The sequence below is a fragment of the Bos indicus genome, chromosome 21 (assembly GCF_029378745.1).
Source record: "Bos indicus isolate NIAB-ARS_2022 breed Sahiwal x Tharparkar chromosome 21, NIAB-ARS_B.indTharparkar_mat_pri_1.0, whole genome shotgun sequence".
In the NCBI taxonomy this organism is placed as follows: domain Eukaryota; kingdom Metazoa; phylum Chordata; class Mammalia; order Artiodactyla; family Bovidae; genus Bos; species Bos indicus.
The window spans coordinates 8,972,885-8,994,920 of record NC_091780.1 but is presented as its reverse complement, the minus strand read 5'-3'; the positions used below and the strand labels follow the sequence as shown (position 1 = coordinate 8,994,920).

The 22,036-nt window shown below is 40.6% G+C and overlaps 1 pseudogene; it reads left to right on the top strand.

Moving 5' to 3' along the window:
* The first annotated feature begins 21,414 nt into the window (after nt 1–21,414).
* On the top strand, nt 21,415–21,513 carry LOC139178528 (U6 spliceosomal RNA; annotated as a pseudogene).
* The last annotated feature ends 523 nt before the right edge of the window (nt 21,514–22,036 follow it).

The window sequence follows — 22,036 nt, the reverse complement described above, 5'->3', positions numbered from 1 at the left end:
TGCGTACTCCAGTTCATAGGGTCCCAAAGAGTCAGACATTGCTTAGCGACTGAACAACAACAACCTATAAATAGCATCAGATCCTCAGGTTGAGGACCCAATCCCACAATACTGCCTCCACTTCAAATGCCAATTGCCAATCCCAAGCTGCCACCTGTACTCAAGACCAACTGGCTACAGATTAGTGCTCCCAAGACCCTCTTCTTGAGTCCAATAATTTGCTAGAATGGCTCACACAACTCACAGGAACACATTTACTGGTTTATTATAAAGGATGTAATAACAGAAACAAATGAACTTCCAGGTTGAAACTGAGCAGAACCCTCCTGTGAGGCCTTCCCAGGGATGGACTGATCCCCATCCCATGTCCCTCACCTGCCTCTTGTTCATAGGAAATCTTTAGCTTCTGAGGTCTTCCTCAAGTTTCAAAGAACACATTTCATTGGAAAATTGATAGAAAACAAAAACAATGAAAAAGGGTCAAACATGACAAAATAATAATAGTTAAACCTTAAAACAAAGTCAAGGACTTCTAGTTCCTCCTCAAAGGCTATAGATAATGTCTTGAACCATACCCTTGAGGTTTTTTTGTCAGATACTAAACTCCCACCAAACAGAAAGTTGACAGCATGCTGACCACAGGCACATAGATCCCAGACTGATTTGAGCCAGAAAATTGATAATCGAGATTCCCAAAACACCATCCTATTACATCACCACCAATGAATCAGAAAGATCACTATGAACTGATCATGTACCGCATTACCCTCTCCTTCAGCTTGGCTTTAAAAACCCTACCCTGAAAGCCTTGGGGAATTTGGGACTTTAGAGCATTAGTTACCCATACTCTTTGCTTGGTGCCTTGCAATAAATGCTGTAATCTTTCTTTCACCACAACCTGATGGTAGATGGTACCGGCAGTAGATGGGCTTCGCTGCTGATCAGATGAGCATACTCAAGTTTGGTTTAGTACCAAGATGAAGGGATACATAGGGCAAGATCTGGAAGGGTCCCAAGCACAGAAGCTCTGTCCCAAGAAGTTGGAATCCACCACTCTCCTGGCATGTCTGTTAGGGGAAGCACACTGATTGAAACCACCCACCCTGGCCAGGCACCATAGTAACCATTTGCATGAGTTGTTTTATGACAGGAGATCCTGATAAGGAATATGGAACTAATAAACCACCACCAACAGGAAGAGTTCGGGAAAGGTCTAAAGGAGACACCGTGTGTCTGTCCACTTCCCAGAATCCCTCTTGCTAGCATCCATCTTGGCTGAGCGATGCGTGTGCCACCAGGAAAGACTCTGAATTTAGAATGATTGGCCAAAGACCACCTGGAAACTAATCCCATCACCATAAAACCTGAGACTGCGAGCCACGTGGCAGAGCAGTTCTCCTGGGTTCCCTTACCCTACTGCTCCCCACCCGGGTGCCCTTTCCAATAAAGTCTCTTGCTTTGTAAGCACATGTGTCTCCTTGGACAATTCATTTCCGATTGTTAGACAAGAGCCCAGTTTCGGGTCCTGGAAGGGGTCCGCCTTCCTGCAACATGTCCATCAACCTTGAAATTTTCCAAAGTCCGTACTTTTGGTATCTTTACAGAGCCTTCAACAAGTAGGAAGGATAGATCATTAACTTAAGTTCCAGCCCTTTCCCCTTCCCAGAAGAGAGCAGGAAGGGCTGAAAGTTCCAAGCTTTTAATCATGGCTCAGACTTTATGGTGATCACCTTGTGGCCGTCCAGGAGTCCACCAAGAAAAATGGTCCTTGGGAAAAATGACATTCCTATTACCCAAGGGATTTAGGCACTCCATACCAGAAACTGAGGGGCAGAGGCCAATATAGATATTTTCTATTATTTCACAAACCCCTTATAATTTTTGGCTTTGGAATATTGACTTCATTGTTCAGCTTCCATTCTTACCACTAAGTCAAAAGGACATCAGTTTTCTTCCCCAAAGTTGATTTCTGTAGAAAATTAGCATGTAACCAGGGATTAGTGTTTATGGTTATATCAACCAGGTCAGTGAGACACAGGAAAACTTCCAGCATTTGGTCAGGTAAAGAAGTGGGGGCATCAACACAAGGAGGAGTATAAGGCACTTTATCTAAAACACTCCTTTTTTATTCATGAAAACAGCAACAAAAACAACCATCAGAGAAGTTGTCTACCTGAACCAAAACATTGCCTGAGTCATCAGTTTAGCTCCATTAAGAGGTGTCAAATGCACAGGGCCTGCACCTCCCAGCTTAGTGAGAATGTTTCTGTTTGTCATAATTTCCTTAGTGACCTTCAGCAGAAGACAACTAGCACAGCAGCGAAGAGGGGAGGGACCAACTTAGTCACCATGCAGGCTGCCATCAGAGACCCTCTAGGAGTCTCCTTTCATTGCAGACAAGTTGCCATTTCCTGCTTGTAAGCCACACCCTTACTCTGAGCTTTGCGATTCATCATTTGGATGTTGGAATCAGAGACTCGTGGGAAGTTTTTCTGGTTATGGAATCTTGAATTAAGGGCCTTGTGTAATTTTCAAAACCAGTATTTAATTTGAAAACTCAATCAAATTTTCTTTTTTTGATCATCCACTGTCTTCTAGCTGCTCTGTGGAGTATAAAAGAAGGACAGCATAACACGATTATAATCACAATAACTATAGCTGGTATTTTGGGGGCTTGTGCAGTGTATCATCTGGGGGGTTATATTTATTAACTCATTTGAAGATTCCTTGGATGAGGAAAAAGCAACCCACTCCACTATTCTTGCCTGGAAAATTTCATGGAGCCTGGCAAGCTATATAGTCCATGGGGTTTCAAAGAGTCGGACATGACTAAGCCTGCATGCACACACGCCTTCACACTTATTACAGCCCTGCCACGGTGATACTATTATGTTGCCCATTTTAGGAACAAGGAAACTGATTGATAGAAAAGTTAAGGCCATTGCTAAGATTGTACATTTAGACACTGGTGGAGCAGAGACTTAAAATGTTATGGCTAAGAGCATAGAGGACATCTTCAGGCAGATTTTGGTCTGTCTGCTGCCTCTTCTTTTACACATGTCACCTTGGGAAAAGTGATCCATTGCTTAAAGCCTCTGGTTTCTCACCAGGATAACTAGATAATTATATTTACTTCATTGGCCAGTTGTCAGAATGGGAGGGGTCTATGCATATATGGAATAGGGAGAGGAATCCCAAGGTTGGCCCCTCAGTGTATGAGCTGTTACTATTATTGTTTCCAGCCAGCCTCCGCAGGGTGCCCAGTTCCATCATTAAGGAGCTAAATCCCTGCCAGGCCACCGCTACCTCCTGCTCTCTGTGGGGTCTGCCCTTCTGACTTCCCATCTAGGCTTGTATGTGAAACCACCGTTCTTCTCCTCTGTGCAAGGACAAGGTGGGCCAGTCAGTGGTCACAGCAGCCCTCTTACTATCCCTTGGTTAGGTTCAGTTCAGTCGCTCAGTCGTGCCTGACTCTTTGTGACCTGATGGACTGCAGCACACCAGGCCTCCCTGTCCATCACCAACTCCCAGAGCTTACTCAAACTCTCAAACTCATGTCCATCGAGTCAGTGATGCCATCCAACCATCTCATTCTCTGTTGTCCCCTTCTTCTCCCACCTTCAATTTTACTATCCCTTGGACTATAGCCCACCAGGCTCCTCTGTCCATGGGATTTTCCAAGCAAGAATCCTGGAGTGGGTTGCCATTTCCTTCTCCAGAGGAACTTCTCAACCCAGGAGTCGAACCTGGGTCTCCTGCATTGCAGGCAGATTCTTTACTAACCCAGCTACAAGGGAAGCCCTAGTGTCAGCCTACCTAGAGGACAAACCAGTCCTTTGGAGGAGTTCCTTAAAAAAAAACAAAACTGAAAGAATTTTTTTCTATTCCAGAGGCTATATTTTAAGTTGTCTCAAAACTCAAACTACAAATTTGATAAACTTTCTTCTGTCTCAGCCGCTCTGAAATGAGTCCCACAGCTGCCCCCCCAACCCGCTCCATAAATGTCACTTCCTGCTCACTAGATAGCCTGTATTTTGAGTAAATGTATACTCCCAAATTTCTTGATAATCTATCCAGCCACTTTCATATGATGAAAGATTTCACTGATATGTGTATTGTTTGTATAAATATGTCTAAGTCTAGTAAACACATATTACAGACCTTTCTGATGAAAGTCACTGATGTTTTAAAATCAAGAGGCATATACAGGACATATTAAGTGATAGTTTTCAGCCAGGTCATCCTGCTGAGACCCCAAGACTTGGCCTAAGGCCTGACCTTTGACCACCTTGATCCCCAGATTCCTCATCTGTCAAGTGGAAGTGACTGTAAGGGTGCAGATTTACTGAAGGCACACTGTGTGCCAACTACTACTGTTCTATGTGTTCTGCACATACTAAATTGTTTCACCCTTTCAACAACTCTTTGGTATAGCCACAGCATACCACTCTACAGTGTTCCCGCTCTACAGACAGGGATACTAAAAGCTAGCTTATAAAGCTTTATTAGTGGGGAGGCTGAACCTTGCACCCACACGGTCTGGCTCCAGGGCCTAAGCTCTTGGTCACCGCACACTTCTGCCTCCCGTTTCATACTGAGCTAACTGAAGAGCTCGTATACTACTTTGTAAAGAGTCAGCCCTCCTTAACCAAGGACTCCACTCTGAGGATTCAACCAATCACAGATGGAAAATATTCCATAAAAACAAGTCCAGAAAGTTCCACAAAGCACAACTTAAAATTCACCACACCCAGAAACTACATACGTTGCATTTACTAAGTTGTAATAAGCAGTAATAGTAATCTAGAAATGATTCAAAGTACACGAAATGGTGTGTATAGGTTATGTGCAAATACTGTCCATTTACATAAATGATGTCATAGGCTTCCCTGGTAGCTTTGAATTAAATGCTTCTTTATCACAAGTAGTGTCATTTTTCGGAGAAGGCAATGGCACTCCACTCCAGTACTCTTGCCTGGGAAATCCCATGGACGGAGGAGCATGGTAGGCTGCAGTCCATGGGGTCTTGAAGACACAATGGCAAATTGTGTCTTTCAAGGAATTAATGTTTCCTTTTTTTCTGCTTATTTTAGATTAAACTTGCCTTTCTTTTTTAGTTTCCAAAAGTAGAAGTTTAGATCATTGATTTTAGACTTTTCTTCTTTTCTAATACATGCACATTCAAGGTATAAATTTCCCTAAAATCACTGTTCTCACTGCATCCCACAAAGTTTGATAAGTTGTACTTTCATTTTCATTTAGTTCAAAATGGTTTTTTATTAAATAATTTCTCTTGAGATTTCTTTTGACTTTTGTGTTATTTGTAGTATGTTGTTTAATCTCAATATATTTGAATATTTTCCAGTTATCATTCTATTATTGATTTCTAGCTTAATTCCACTGTGGTTGAGAGCAATCATTGTATAATTTATATTTTTTTAGCTGGTTAAGGTATATTTTATGCCCCAGAATATTACCTATCTTGGTGAAAGTTTCATGGGATGTTGAGAAGAATATGTATTCTGTTATTATTGGATTAGTCTATAGATGTTCATCGGAGAAGGCAATGGCACCCCACTCCAGTACTCTTGCCTGGAAAATCCCATGGACAGAGGAGCCTGGTGGGCTGCTCCATGGGGTCGCTAGGAGTCGGACATGACTGAGCGACTTCACTTTCACTTTTCACTTTCATGCATTGGAGAAGGAAAGGGCAACCCACTCCAGTGTTCTTGCCTGGAGAATCCCAGGGACGGGGGAGCCTGGTGGGCTGCCGTCTCTGAGGTCGCACAGAGTTGGACACGACTGAAGCAACTTAGCAGCAGCAGCAGCATAGATGTTCGTTATATTCAGTGTTTTGATGATGGTGCTAAGTTCAACTATGTTTTTACTGATTTTCTGCCTGTTGGATCTGCCAATTTCTGATGGAGATATGTTGAAGTCTCCAGCTGTAAGATTGGATTCATCTATTTCTCCTGGCATTTCCATTAGTTTTTCTCTCACATATTTTGATGCTGTGTTGTTAAGCACATACATGTTAATATTGTTACATCTTCTTAAAGAATTGACCCCTTTATCAGTATGTAATGTCCCTTTTTATCATAAATAGTGACAATTTTCCTTGCTCTGAAATCTATTTTGTCTGAAATTGAGATTACCACCCCTGCTTTCTTTTAATTTGTGTAAGCATGGCATGTCTTTCCCCATCCATTTACTTTAACCCATTTTTGCCTTCATATTGAAAGCGAATTTCTTATAGACATAATGTTGGTTCTTGTTTTTTTTTTTTTTTTTTTGATTAACTCTTAAAAAATCTCTATTCTTTAATTGACATATTTAGGCCATTATGGTTTAGATTAATTATCGACATAGTTGGATTAGTATCTACCATATTTGTTACTGTTTTCTGCTTGCTGTTCTGTTCTTTGTTCCTATTGTCTTCTTTTCCTTCTCTAGTGTTTGTGGTTTTAACCAATCATTTTATATGATTACATTTTCTCCCCTTTCTTAGAATAACAGTTATGCTAAAAAAAAAAAAAACAGTTAGTAGTTGCTCTAGAGTTTGCAATATACATTTACAATATAAGTAATCCAAGTTCACTTTCAAATAACACTATACTATTTCATGGGCAGTGTAAGTGACTTATAATAAACCTAACTCCTTCCTTATATATGCATACATAAGCATATTTTTTCATTTTATTTTCACTTGTTTCCTCTTCAGTTTTTTTTTCTTACTTTATATAGATCTGAAACTCTGGCCAAGATATTTCCCTTTCCTCAAAAGAATTTCTTTTAACATTTCTTGCAAGGCATGTCTACTGGCAACAAATTCCCTCTGTTTCTGTGTGACAAAGTTTTTTATATCTCTTTCACTTTTGAAGAATAATTTTGCAGGGCACAGAACTGTGTGTTTGTTGGGTTTTTTCTTTCAATACATTACATATGGCAAGTCATACTCCTGTTGCTTGCATGGTTTCTGAGAAGTCAGATATAATTCTTGTCTTTAGTCTTTTAGAGGTAAGATATGTTTTGTCTCTGGATTTTTCTGGATGTTTCCTTTATCTTTGATTTTTCTGTAGTTTGAATGTGACATGCCTAGATGTAGTGGGATGGTTTTATTTTTATCATTTATCTTCTTGGAGTTCTCTGAGCTTTCTGCATCTGTACTTTGAGGTTTCATATTAATTTGGGGAAATTCTCAGTATTGATTGTTTGAAATATTTCCACTGGTCCTTGCTTTGTTTTATCTCCTTTTGGTATTCTCATTACCCAGTACTATACCTTTTCCAATTGTCCTACATTTCTTGCATCAGATCAGATCAGATCGGATCAGTCGCTCAGTCGAGTCTGACTCTTTGCGACCCCATGAATCGCTGCACACCAGGCCTCCCTGTCCATCACCAACTCCCAGAGTTCACTGAGACTCATGTCCATCGAGTCAGTGATGCCATCCAGCCATCTCATCCTCTGTCATCCCCGTCTCCTCTTGCCCCCAATCCCTCCCAGCATCAGAGTCTTTTCCAATGAGTCAACTCTTCAAATGAGGTGGCCAAAGTACTGGAGTTTCAGCTTCAGCATCATTCCTTCCAAAGAAATCCCAGGGCTGATCTCCTTCAGAATGGACTGGTTGGATCTCCTTGCAGTCCAAGGGACTCTCAAGAGTCTTCTCCAACACCACAGTTCCAAAGCATCAATTCTTTGGCGCTCAGCCTTCTTCACAGTCCAACTCTCACATCCATACATGACCACAGGAAAAACCATAGCCTTGACTAAATGAACCTTTGTTGGCAAAGTAATGTCTCTGCTTTTCAATATGCTATCTAGGTTGGTCATAACTTTCCTTTCAAGGAGTGAGCGTCTTTTAATTTCATGGCTGCAGTCACCATCTGCAGTGATTTTGGAGCCCAGAAAAATCAAGTCTGACACTGTTTCCACTGTTTCCCCATCTATTTCCCATGAAGTGGTGGGACCGGATGCCATGATCTTCATTTTCTGAATGTTGAGCTTTAAGCCAACTTTTTCACTCTCCACTTTCATCTTCATCAAGAAGATTTTTAGTTCCTCTTCACTTTCTGCCATAAGGGTGGTGTCATCTGCATATCTGAGGTTATTGGTATTTCTCCTGGCAATCTTGATTCCAGCTTGTGTTTCTTCCAGTCTAGCATTTCTCATGATGTACTCTGCATATAAGTTAAATAAACAGGGTGACAATATACAGCCTTGATGTACTCCTTTTCCTATTTGGAACCAGTCTGTTGTTCCGTGTCCAGTTCCAACTGTTGCTTCCTGAGCATACAAATTTCTCAAGAGGCAGATCAGGTGGTCTGGTATTCCCATCTCTTTCAGAATTTTCCACAGTTTATTGTGATCCACACAGTCAAAGGCTTTGGCATAGTCAATAAACCAGAAATAGATGTTTTTCTGGAACTCTCTTGCTTTTTCCATGATCCAGCAGATGTTGGCAATTTGATCTCTGGTTCCTCTGCCTTTTCTAAAACCAGCTCGAACATCAGGAAGTTCACGGTTCACATATTGCTGAAGCCCGGCTTGGAGAATTTTGAGCACTACTTTACTAGCGTGTGAGATGAGTGCAACTGTGCGGTAGTTTGAGCATTCTTTGGCATTGCCTTTCTTTGGGATTGGAACTGACCTTTTCCAGTCCTGTGGCCACTGCTGAGTTTTCCAAATTTGCTGGCATATTGAGTGCAGCACTTTCACAGCATCATCTTTCAGGATTTGGAATAGCTCAACTGGAATTCTATCACCTCCACTAGCTTATTCATAGTGATGCTTTCTAAGGCCCACTTGACTTCACATTCCAGGATGTCTGGTTCTAGGTCAGTGATCACACCATCGTGATTATCTGGGTCATGAAGATCTTTTTTGTACAGTTCTTCTGTGTATTCTTGCCACCTCTTCTTAATATCTTCTGCTTCTGTTGGGTCCATACCATTTCTGTCCTTTATCAAGCCCATCTTTGCATGAAATGTTCCTTTGGTATCTCTGATTTTCTTGAAGAGATCTCTAGTCTTTTCCATTCTGTTGTTTTCCATAGTCTGTTCTTTTTTCTCCATCTTTGTCCTCTTTGCTTTTCAGCTTTGGAGGTTTCTATTGACATATCCTCAAATTCACTGATTCTTTCTTCAACCAATCTATTAATAAGCCTATCAAAGGCATTCTGTTACAGTGTGCTTTTTTTGTTTGTTTGTTTGTTTTTAAATCTCTAGGAGATCTCCAGCTTTTTCTAAGAATTTTTATCTTTCTGCTTACATTGCCCATCTGTTCTTGCATGTAGTCCCCTTTATCCATTTAAGCGCTTCACATACTGATCACAGCTGTTTTAAATACTCAGTCTGATAATTCCAGTAACCCTGGTTATTGGATTCTGTGTGATTGTGATGTTTTCTGTATTTCCTCAAACTGTGTTTGCTTGTTTGCCTATTAGTATGCCTTGTAATTTTTCCTGATAGACAGACATGGCAAAAGAAACTGAGTAAAAGAAACTGCTATAACAAGGCCTTTACTAATGTTGCAGTGTGGTGTGGTGTGAGGGAGAAGCTCTATAACCCTAGGCTGAGGTCTCAGGCCCTCAGTGAGCGTATGCCTCTGCAGAATGAACTTCCTCCTCCCTTAAGAGGGACAGGATGACTAAGGTAGGCTGGAGTTGGGCATTTCCTTTCCCTCGCCTCAGTTAGGCTCTGGAGAAACCCCAGAATATAAGGATCTGGTTATATAGTTTCTTTCAAGGGCTGGCCTTGTTAGAACAGAGCTGTCTGACAGACTTCAAATGGCTGCCATGCCCTCCCTCTGCCAGAAACAGGAGGGGATTTTTCTTTGATATTCATCATGAAAACATTGTCAAGTTCCCAGAGGTAAAACTTAGAGAAGTGTAGGGGGTGCCCTGTAACTGGGATCCCCCCTGGAGTTTTTAACTCTCCGAACTGTCCACACTGAGCCTCCACAATTCATCAACCCTAGTTCAGGATTTTCTGCCTCACATTTGATTCCTCAGAAGCTTCAGCTGAAGATTTTTTGCTCTGATAAATTGTGACTCTCACCTGTTGGTCTCCCCAATTTCACAGGCAGTGACCTCAATTCTCACACAAAGTTTAGAAGAGTTATTGACTTCAGTTTGCTTAGCTTTTTGATTGTTGTTGGGACTGAGAGGAGACTTCCAAGCTCCTTGCATGTGGAACTGGAGATTGGAAGTCTCCTAAATTTAAATCTTTTTGCCTTTATGACCTACATTCTCTGAGATTGCTAAGTGTTTTCTTTGGATCGCTAATTTCATTTTCAGACTGTTTTTTTGTTTCTCTACTTTTTTTTTTTTTTTACTTTTTAAAATTCTTTCCATTTTCTAATTAAAGTACTATTTATATAACATAAATTCACTCTTTTTTAGTGTAGAGTTTTGCAAGTTTACAAATAGTAATATAACCACCACCACAACCAAGAAGAACATCCCATCATCTCTGAAGTGTGCCCATGTCTCTTGGTAATTAGCTTACCCCTCATCCACAGGCTCTGGCAACTACTCATCCACTTTTCATCTCTGTTGTTTTGCCTTTTCCAGAATGTTATATAAATAGAATTAAACAGTGAATGGACTTTGGTTTCTTTCATATAGCATAATACATATGAGGTTCACCCCCATTTGGCTTGTTCATTTTTATTACTGAGACTATTGCATTTTATGGACATGCCATAGTTTATCTGTTCTTCAGGCAAGGGACATCTGTTGCTTTCCAGTTTCTGGCCATTATAAATAAAGCTGCTATCAATGTTCATGTGTATATTTTTATGTGAGCATAGGCTTTCATTTTACTTGGGTAAATCTCTAGCTCATTTTAAACTTGAATTGTTTGTTTTCTTACTATTGAGTTTTGAGTATTCTTCACATAGTCTGTGTACAAGTTCTTTATTAGATAAGTGGCTTGCAAAGGTTTTCCCCAGTCTGTAGCGTATCTTCTTACATTTGAAATCTAGTTTATATTTGAGTTCAGCAATGATTTTGTGGGCTTATGTCCTTAGGTCTGTCAGTTACACTTTTTTTTTTTTAATTTAGCTGTTTTATCAGTTCCTCTTGAACTAACCCGAATTTTTACTTTTGCTCATTTGTTCTGTATCATAAAGCAATTGCTAAGAATTGCCATCCATGTTTTCCTCTATTTGGCATCCTCTTATCTTCCATGTCCTGTTCCTCTTGCCTACCTCCACCCCACCCCTACACAAAGTACATTTTCACCTGAATAACCTGAAGTAGCTTGACTAGATTGCCATAATGTCTTTTCCAAACGACTCTGGTTTGTCCAGTTCAGATCAGGCTTTTGTTTGTTCTGATAACAATGCGTGGGTTGCTGATTTCCCGCTGAGCTGTAATTTACAGATGAATGGGTGTCTCCTGTTCCACTCCACCTGCTTTTCTCCGCCCTGAAAACTCCTTAAGGAGAGGTGCAGGCCATGCTCATTCGATGCTGCTTTTCCTTTTCCTGTCTTCTCTTTTAAAGAGTGCCTGTGCTCTGCTCTCCCTCCAGTATTTGTGGAATATTCTTTAGCAGAGCTCATGTCATCTCAGTGGGGTGAAATGGCGGAAGTGATAGTCCCACTCCCATTGAGATTAGCCTCAATTTCTTGTGTAGCTCTCATGTCCTACTTTTCCTGTTTCACCTCTTATTTTTCCCCCAGCAGCTGTTTCTTTGTCTCTCTCAGATAAATAAATTTTAAAGAGAACCTCTTCTTTGGAGTTCTGGGCACACAGTGGGAATTTTCAAGGCTCTGGCAGCTCAAGGGCTGGGCGAGAAACAGTCTTTGTGAGGTCTCTCCTCTCTCTGGGTCTTCCATTTCTTTCCCTGACTCCAGGCTTTGGATGTTGAGGTTTTTAGCTCAAGTCCTTTATTTGTTTACTGTTGGTAAAAATTTTGTGATTTTGTTTTTACTTTTTGTTGTTGTTGTTCCTTTTATTAGACTTGGAGGAGAAAGATTTGGGCATACAGTTTCAATTCATTTACTACTTCCACACATTTTCTTTTCTGGTAAATTTCCTCCTCCAGGAAATGTTCTCTGACTGTGCTTAGTATATACGTCTCTCCTCTGTGTTCCCACAAAGCCAGCATTAACTAGTAATATTTTAATCTAATGGCCAAAATATTAAAATGCTCTGTTCCTGCAGAAAATAGCCACTGTACTAGCCTCACTTAAGCAACCCTCCTAATCCTTCATACCTCTGGCTGCCCTGGCCTCTGCCTGGTTTTCCCCACCCACCACCTGATCCCTCACCAGCTCCCCTGGATCCAACCATGAAAGGAGTGATATCTGGACATTACTGGGCATCCAGGGCCCCGTATCAGCATTGCTGGTCACGATGGATGTGCACCATTGGTTGGTACCCAAGCCAAACCAGAAGCTAAACATGTTCAGTGTCACGCCTGCCTGTGCTTATCTCTCTCATGACTTTTTACACAGTCCCGCAGTTGTCTAGACACGTGTCTTCTCAGTCTAGCGTGCAAGTTCCTTGGTGATAGCCCTTCAAACAAACACTTTTTCTTTTTGGCTGCCCATTCAGTTTTGTGGGATCTTAGTTTCCCAACCAGTGACTGAATCCAGGCCCTCTGCAGCGAAAGCATGGAGTTCCAACCAGTGGACCATCAGGGAATTCCCTCAACCAAACATGTGTTTAGCCTCTTTTCTGTGCCATGTTCATCTCTTGCTTAATCGCCCCCTAAATATTGCAAAGTTGGTATCATCACTCCATTACACAGCAAAGAACCCAAGGTTCAGTGAGTTTTAGCAACTGGTGCAAGGTCATACTGATAATTTGGGTCAAAAATAGTATTTAGATTCAACTACTTTACACCAGTTGTCTAGGAAAGATATTTCCAGCAGAAACTTGTTTACAACTAGCGTTGCAACACTGGAGCATCCACCGTATGATAAATGATGTGACATTAAGCTCATAAACATGCACCTGAAGCTATTTTGAGGGCAAGGACCACATCCTTTAAAAATCCAAATATCTACTGCACGCATGCTCAGTTGCTTCAGTCATGTCTGACTTTTCATTACCTCATGGACTGTAGCCCGCAAGGAACCTCTGTCCATGAGATTTTCCAGGCAAGAATACTGGAGTGGGTTGCCATGCCCTCCTCCAGGAGATCTTCCTGAACCAGCAACTGAACCCATGTCTCCTGCATTGCAGGTGGATTCTTTACTGCTGAGCCACCAAGGAAGTCCAAAACATTTAATCTTAGTAATAAGGATGGAGATATTTCTTCAAAGGTTGTGCATGCACGCTTAGTTACGTCCGACTCTTTGCAAGTCTATGGACTGTAGGCAAGAATACTGGAGTAGATTTTATTTCCTTCTCCAGGGGACCTTCCCCACCCAGAGATCAAACCCACATCTCCTGTATTGCAGGCAGATTCTTTACCACTTGAGCATTAGGGAACATAGCAGAAGGCATGGTTCCTAATTAGTTTAATTGAGTGATTGTGAAATAAAGCAAGAAGGGATAATTGAATGGATGAGCTAATTGATTAACTACTAGATTGAGTGCTGTTTCAGAAAATGTTATTAGGAATATGTGAAGATAGTGTAGAATGAGAGACAGTGTATGTTAAGAGCATGCTCTTTGGACTTGCCCATGGCGTACATAAAATATAATTTATTTAATCATTCTTTATTGATGGACATTTAATTTGTTCCTATTCTATTCTAATAATGAGTACTATTACTCAAGTAATAAAGCAATTAATATCTTCTGCACACTTTGCAGAACATATATGAATACTCATATAATTTAAATTTCTAGAAACAGAATTGCTTGGTCAACCAGCAAATGCATTTTGAATACACTTGGATACTTCAAATTACCAGTTTATACCACTACTAACAATCTACAAAAGAGCCATTTACCCGCACCTTTACCGATGGTGGCTATATTTAATTTGTAATTTTTTTAAATGCTGGTGTCTTAATGTTTTAATTTACATTTTCTGGGTTACCAATGAGGTTTAACAAAATTACCACTTTTTAGTATTTGTCCTTTTTCTATGGCACAGGCTATGGCTGTTCTAGATGTCATTTTTTTTTTTTTTTTAATTTGACAATGAATCTTGGAGATATAAGGCTTTAAGAGCTGCTCTGTTCTTTATAATGGCTACATAGTAGTCCTGTGTATAACTGTTTCATAATTTATAACACTACTCCACCAGTCATAAACCATCTCTAGGTTTCCTCCAATATTTTGCTATTAAAAACAATCCCTTTGTAAATGTCCATGGTCAATACTCCTCATATATAAAATTTGATTTGTAGAAAAAACTATCTATAATGGAATTTCCAGGACAAAGTGTCTAGGTTTTTTCTTTTTTTGAAAGCTGTTGCCAGGCCACCTTTTATGTAAGTTATATCAATATGTAATGTCTGTCAGTGATCTTTCCTAATTTTCCCATTTGGGTCATTTGTCTTTATTTCACTGATTTCATATGCTTTGGAAATTAGCTGTTTATTGGTCCTATGAATTACAAATATTTTCTCCTGTATTTTTAAATTTTTGACTATTTTTTAGCTATATGGAATATTTATATTTGTATAAGATTAAATTTTGTTTTTGTCGTTGTTCAACCCCTAAGTCATGTCCAAATTTTTGTGACCACATGGACTGTAACATGCCAGGCTTGCCTGTCTTTCACTGTCTCCCAGAGTCTGCTCAGATTCATGTCCATTGAATCAGTGATTCAATCCAACCACCTCATCCTCTGCTGCTCTCTTCTCCTTTTGCTTTCAATCTTTCCCAGCATCAGGATCTTTTCCAATGAGTTGGCTCTTCACATCAAGTGGCCAAATTATTGGAGCTTCAGCTTCAGTCTTTCCAATGAATAGTCGGAGTTTATTTACTTTAGGACTGACCGGTTGGATCTCTTTGGAGTCCAAGGGACTCTCAAGAGTCATCTTCCAGCACCACAGTTCAAAAGCATCAGTTCTTTGGGGCTCAGCTTTCTTTATGGTCCAACTCCCACATCTGTATATGACTACTGGAATAACCATATCTTTGACTATGTAGACCTTTGTCAGCAAAGTGATATCTCTGCTTTTTAATATGCTGTCTAGATTTGTCATAGCTTTTCTTCCAAGGAGCAAGCATCTTTTAATTTCATGGCTGCAATCACCATCTGCAGTGACTTTGGAGCCCAAGAAAATAAAATCTGTCACTGCTTCCACTTGTTCCCCTTCTATTTGCCATTAAGCGATAAGACCGGAGGCAATGTTGAGTTTCAAACCAGCTTTTTCACTCTCCACTTTCACCCTCATCAAGAGGCTCTTTCATTCTCCTTCACTCTCTGCCGTTACCGTGGTATCATCTGCATATCTGAGGTTGTTGATATTCCTCCCAGCAAACTTGATTCTAGCTGGTGTTTCATTCAGCCTGGCATTTTGTGTGATGTACTCTTCATAGAAGCTAAATAAGCAAAGTGACCAATAAGCTTTGACATAACTCCTATTCCAATTTTGAACCAGTCCATTGTTCCATGTCCAGTTTTAACTGTTGCTTCTTGACCCGCATACATGTTTCTCAGGAAATAGGTAAGGTGTTCTGTTATTTCCATCTCTTTAAGAATTTTCCACAGTTTGTCGTGATCCACATAGTCAAAGGCTTTACTGTAGTCAACAAAGTGGAAGTAGATGGTTTTCTGGAATTCCCTTGTTTTCCCTATGATCCAATGAACATTGGCAATTTTATCTCTGGTTCTTCTGCCTTTTCTAAACCCAACTTGTACATACAGATGTTCTTGGTTCATGTGCTATTGAAGCCTAGCTTGAGAATTTTGAGTATTACCTTGCTAACATGTGAAATGACTGCAATTATACTGTAGTTTGAATATTCTTTGGCATTACCCTTCTTTAGGATTGGAATAAAAAGTGACCTTTTCCAGTCCTGTGGCCACAACTGAGTTTTCCAAATTTGCTGGCATATTGAGTGCAATATTTTAACAGGATTATCTTTTAGGATTTGAAATAGCTCAGCTGGAATTCTGTTACCTCCAGTCTCTTTGTTAGTAGTGATGCTTCCTAAGGCCCACTTGACTTCACACTCCAGAATGCCCGGCTGTAATGAGTTACCACACCATCACGGTTATCTGGGTCATTAAGACCTTTTTTGTACAGTTTTTCTGTGTATTCTTGCCACCTCTACTTAATATCTTCTGCTTTTGTTAGATCCTTACCATTGCTGTCCTTTATCATTCCCATCCTTGTGTGAAATGTTCCCTTGATATTTCCAATTTTCCTGAAGAGATCTCTAGTCTTTCCCATTCTGTTGTTTTCCTGTATTTCTTTGCATTATTCACTTAAGAAGATATTCTTATTAACTTTATCACCATTTTAATTTGAGAATTCACATTTTTGAGGCATACTCAAAAAGGTCTTCCATACCCCAAGGTTACATTTAAAATTCCTTCTGCAGTTTCTTACAATACTTTTATAATTTCACTCTTTGGCTTTTAACATTTTAATATATCTGGGATTTGCTTTAAGGTAAAGTACAAAGTGTGAATCCAATGTTTGTTCATCTTCAGGGGAATACCTAGTCATCCCAATACATTTATTTTATAGTGTAAGACATTCTCTAGCCAGCTCCTTCCTTATTCTGTCCATTTGATGGTTCTTAGGCAACCTCACCTCCTCTTTTCAATAAATGTAGTGCTTGCTAGTTGGCTTTATGTATGCAGGATTCAGGGTATCACTCCTCCAGTATGAATTTGTCTTTTGCTCCAGTCTGTGCTGGGGCTTCCCTGGTGGCTCAGTGGTAAAGAACCCACCTGCCAATGTAGGAGATGTGGGTTGGATCCCTGGGTGGGAAGATCCCCTGGAAGAGGAAATGGCAACCCCACTTCAGTATTCTTGCCTGAGAAATCACATGGACAGAGAAGCCTGGTAGGCCACAGTCCATAGGGTCACAAAGAGTCAGACATGACTGAAACGACTTAGCACACGTCAGCATCTCTGTAATGAGAGCAAGAAAAGGACACTTTAGACACATCTTCCTTTTTTTTCTAGGACCTTTGTCTTAGAGCTGCCTCACTCCTGCAGATTGCTCAGATAGCTTCTTACGTATTCTCCCAGTCTCCACTCTTGCTTCTTTCCAATTGTTTCTCTATCCTGCAGGGCAGGTATGTTCAAGTCCCCTCCTTGATTAGAATCCACTGAATCGTCTCCTTGTCTCCAGGTCAAGACCACCCCGCTCCCTGATTTGCCCATAGCTTCCACTCTGCTCATGTCCTGTCCCAGTAACTTATGTTCGTCAAAACCCAAGATGCAATTCCATGCCTCGGTGCCTTTGCATGCGCCGTTTCCTCTTCCTAAAGCAGCCCTGCTCTCTTACCCCTCTCCCCAGTGCTCTGCTCTGCTCTCCCACAGCTCCTGTATTTCTTTCTCTCAGGGCATTTTCTCTGCTGTAATGTTGGCTTAGGCATCTGCCTTCCTGAACTCTACTCTGAGCTTCCTGTGGGAGAAAAAAAAAAAAGGCTCTTTCTGCTCCAAAGCCCATAACCAACCATCGTGGGCATGTGACAGACAGAAAATGGGCCAAGGACAGTATAGAAGCACCTTGAAATGTTTATAGAACACCAAGAGGGTATCGTTAAGGGGTTATTAATGCAGTGTGGGAAACTGCCCGGAGGAAACACCTGCAGAAGCTTGGGGCCTGTGACTTTACTGCCAGGCCTTGCCTTGTGTGCTTCCAGCCGGCGTTACATTACACGTGAAGACTAATCTCCTTGTTCATTTTATGACTGCTGCTTTACCAAAATATCCCCAGGATGCTGTCTGAACACCAGAAAAGTGGTTTTTCAGCTTATTTGGGGAAGCCAAACAGAGACCCAGTTTCATTTCGCAGTAGGAATAAATACCCTACCTACCGCGCTTTGCTTCCAGCTGGAAATGGACCAGGTGGCTGTGTATCCTCTCATGTTTGAAAAAGAAGAAGTTGCTGGCTTTGTTGCTTATGTCTTTAGGTCAGCCGAGCCAGGACGTCAAAGTTCCAGGGCAAATATATATTACACGCTGAGCCCATATCTAGAAAGAAGGAGCAGCAAGAGACAGATGCTGACACCATATGAGCAAGCCACAGCACAGAGCTCTGAATAGTACCTCACAATTTGGTTTTCTTCCAACAGAGCAGCACATTAAGTTAGGCTATTAACCCAGATGAAAGGTTTCAGATTTATTTCATTGGCAGATGGAAATTAAGTTGCAGAAACTCAATCAGCACAGACTAGAGAATAGTTAATTTCATTTATTTTTAATTACCCAAGTAATCCATGAATATATTGTCACTATAAAAATGGAAACAATACAGATAAAGTTGAAGTCCCTCTTGACCACTCACCACTCTCCTCAACTGCCCTCTCTGGGATTACTGCTGCTATCAATTTGAAGTGTCATCAGACATATGCCTGTGTGTACACACGAGCTCACACACACATACACACCCATGAGCACACTCATGCACACACAGAAATGTTTTTAAAAAGTTATTTAATCTTAGCTTTTCCGTGGCCCCAAGATCAGATCAGATCAGTCACTCAGTCTGAGATATAAGATCAATGTGGAGGACATCAGTGGTTATCATCCATGGACCATGTCTAGGGCGTAGAAGAATTTTGAAAAGAATATTAGGTGGTGAGTGATGGTTTTCAGCGAAAGTTATTGGACCTCATATCTGTGGAGAGAGAGAGAATTGACATGTTTTTGTTCACTCAAACCAAGGAAAGGGTTTCAGTGGGGCCACTGAGAGTTTGATATGTGTCCCTGATATGATTGTAACATGGAGTCATTTGCTTTTGCAGTTACTTTCTTATAAAATCCTTTTCCCACTCTCAAGGTTAGAAATATATTCTACTGTTTTTCTAAAGCTTTTGTGAAGTTTTAGTTGTTTAGGAGTTTGATTTGTCTAGAATTTTGTTTTCAGGGTATGAGAGAGTGGACTAACTTTACTTTTCCTCTATTTTGATTAATTTGATTTGGATACCAAATTATTTCAACACCATTCATTACACGCTGGCTTGGAAGTCCACTTTCAGTATACATTAAAGTTGCAATCATTCACCAGTTGCTTTCTGAATTGTATTCTGTAGCATTGGTCTTCTTGTCTACTCTTTCTGAGCGTATTTCTTAGAATCCAGTAGTGCTTCCCTTTCATGAAGCTGAGCTCCTGACCCCAAGAATGGTACCTACAGGTCACTGTAGTGAGGCCCTGTAGTGAGGCAGGACGGGTGCAGCAGGTATCTGACTCAGCCCCCATCACTAGGGCAGGCCCTTTTGAATGCCCTTTTCCGGACCCCTCTGCTCAGAATTCTCAGCATCTCTGGAAAACATTTTGCCTCTGGTCCAGAGACACTTTGCCTAACAATTGACACTTCCTACTTCTGCTTCAACATCCCAAGGGAATGCCTGATGGAGCTTCTGTGAAGTGACACGCTGCACGCACTCCTCAATCCCCTGCCTTCAACCCTGGGTGCCACATGGCTGCCCCTTCCGAGAATGCTTCCTTACTCACTTACTCATCTTCTGGAGGGCTCAGTGACTCTGTGTTTTCTCACTTCTTTTTCCAGCACTGTCTTCCTTGAATCAGGCATGAGGTGATGATATGCCAGTGCAAGACTCTTGGAGGAATGGACACAGACACACTCTTCTGTGATTCTTGCTCACTGTCCGGCAGACAGCAGCGGGTGGTGCTACACCCCTCACCACCCGGACATGCCTAGAGCTCTCATATATCCACAGCTTCAGCTCTCACAGCTAAGATATCTGCTTTCTGCCCCCAGAGTTTATGGGATCAAACCATGGCTTACTCATCTCTACAGTGGGGTGATGTTGTGTTCTTTACAAGGCTTTCATGAGAATTACTGAGAGCTTATTGTAAGGAGTCAATAGAAACCTCTTATCTTTCCTTCCCCTCTTCCTCACCCAGATGAAGCACCACCTCTTCTCTGAAACTTTATCCACTATGTCACTGTGCTAATCCACAATAATCTCTCCATATGAACTTCTATCAGTGTCTGACCTTTTATTATTTTCTTTAGGGAAAGGCTTCTTTTTTCAGACAATAATTTAAGTCATAGTATCGTGGACTCTGACTTAGCTATACTGATCATCTCAGAAATGCCTATGGAAACTGAATTAGGAACACTCCAGAGGGCTGGCCCTACATATATTTCACAGCTTCAATTAATTATAACCATCAAAGTGAATGGGATTTATAAACTGTTTCATAACATACCTATGGCAATGTGATCAGAGGGGAACCTGGACATGCCATTATAAAATTAACATGTCAGAAAATGCACAATTAAATAATGCCTTTGCTCTTATAAAGAAAGACACAGAAACATGATTTGGTGACATTTTCACACTTGGTAATTAACTTTAGTCAAAGAGCAGTAGAGTTGTTAGCTTTATTTTCTGAAAAAATTGTAATTTCAAGTTGGATATGCATTTTTGTTGACCGTTAAGTGTGAGGCTACTTGAAGTAAAGTCAAGCAGAAAATAGGACATTGTATAGGAAAGGAAATGAAAAGAGGAATAATTGTGTCAGCAACCAGGTAGATTGGGGTGTTAGGGTTCTCTGCACTGATTCCAGAGAACTCATAGGAGAGAGAGAGAGGAAAGTAGGTGGTAGACAGATAGAGATACAAATGTAAGGAGAGTTATTACATAGAATCAGCTCATGCACTCATGGAGAATGACAAGTCCCAAGACCTACGGAGTGATTCGGCAGGATGGAGACTCACGAGAGTGGATGGAGCATTTCTGACAGCAAGCAACGGTCAAGCTCCCAGCTTGAGAGCAGTCAGGCAGAAGAAACTGTCTCTTACTCAGGACAGTCAGCCCTTCCTTTTGTTCTATTCAGACCTTCAGCTGTTTGATCAAGGCCCACCCCCATCGGGGAGGAAATCTGCTTTACACAATCTACTGATTTTAAATATTAATTTCATGAAAAACACTCTCACAGAAATACCCATATTAATGTTTAACCAAATACCTGAGCACCTCTCGCTCAGTCAAGTTAACACAAAATTAACCATCATACCTGGCCAATATATGTTAACAGTTCCTGCACTGGGACTTCTGTATCCGCACCTGTGTGTGTGTCTATATGTGTATGTATAGTGTTTAAGAAATGTGTTCTTCTGACTTGTTTTTAAAGCTCCCCTCTTGGATTCTTGAAATTCCACCATAGATTATTTTTTTAGTTGAGGTCAAATTCAGATAACATAAAATTAACTATTTTAAAGTATACAATTCAGTGGTATTTAGGACACTCCCAATATCCTACAACAATGACCTCTATCTAGTTTCAAAACATATTTGTCTCCCCAAAGGGAAACTGTATGCCCATTAAGTAGTCATAACCACGTTCACTTTGCCAGCACATATACTAAAATTGGAACAATACAGAGAAGATTAGCATGGCCCCTGCACAAAGATGATTTTCCTGAAACATTCCATATTTTTATTGTCATAATAAGTGAAGTAAGTCAGAAAGACAAATACCATATGATATCACTTATATGTGGAATCTGTTAGTAAAATATGACACAAATGAGCCTACCTATGAAATAGATACAGACTCACAGACATAGAGAACAGATTTGTGGCTGCCAAGGGGGTGGGGGATGGCGGAGGTATGAAGTGAGACGTTGGGGTTAGCAGATGTAAACTATTACATACAGACTGGATAAGCAACAAGGTCCTACTGTATAACACAGGGAACTCTGTTCAACATCCTGAGATAAACCATAATGGAAAAGTATATAAAGAATATAAAAATTTATGTATGTGTAAAAATAGTAAATCTCTGATATTCATAGACTTAAAAAAGTAGGGATTCCCCGTCCTCCCTTGACCTAGCTCCTGGTCATTAATACAATTTCTGTGGCTGTAGATTTGTCTGTTCTGGATACTTCATATAAATTGAATCATATAATATATTGCCCTTTATGTCTAACATCTTTCTCTTATCATACTGTTTTCAGGC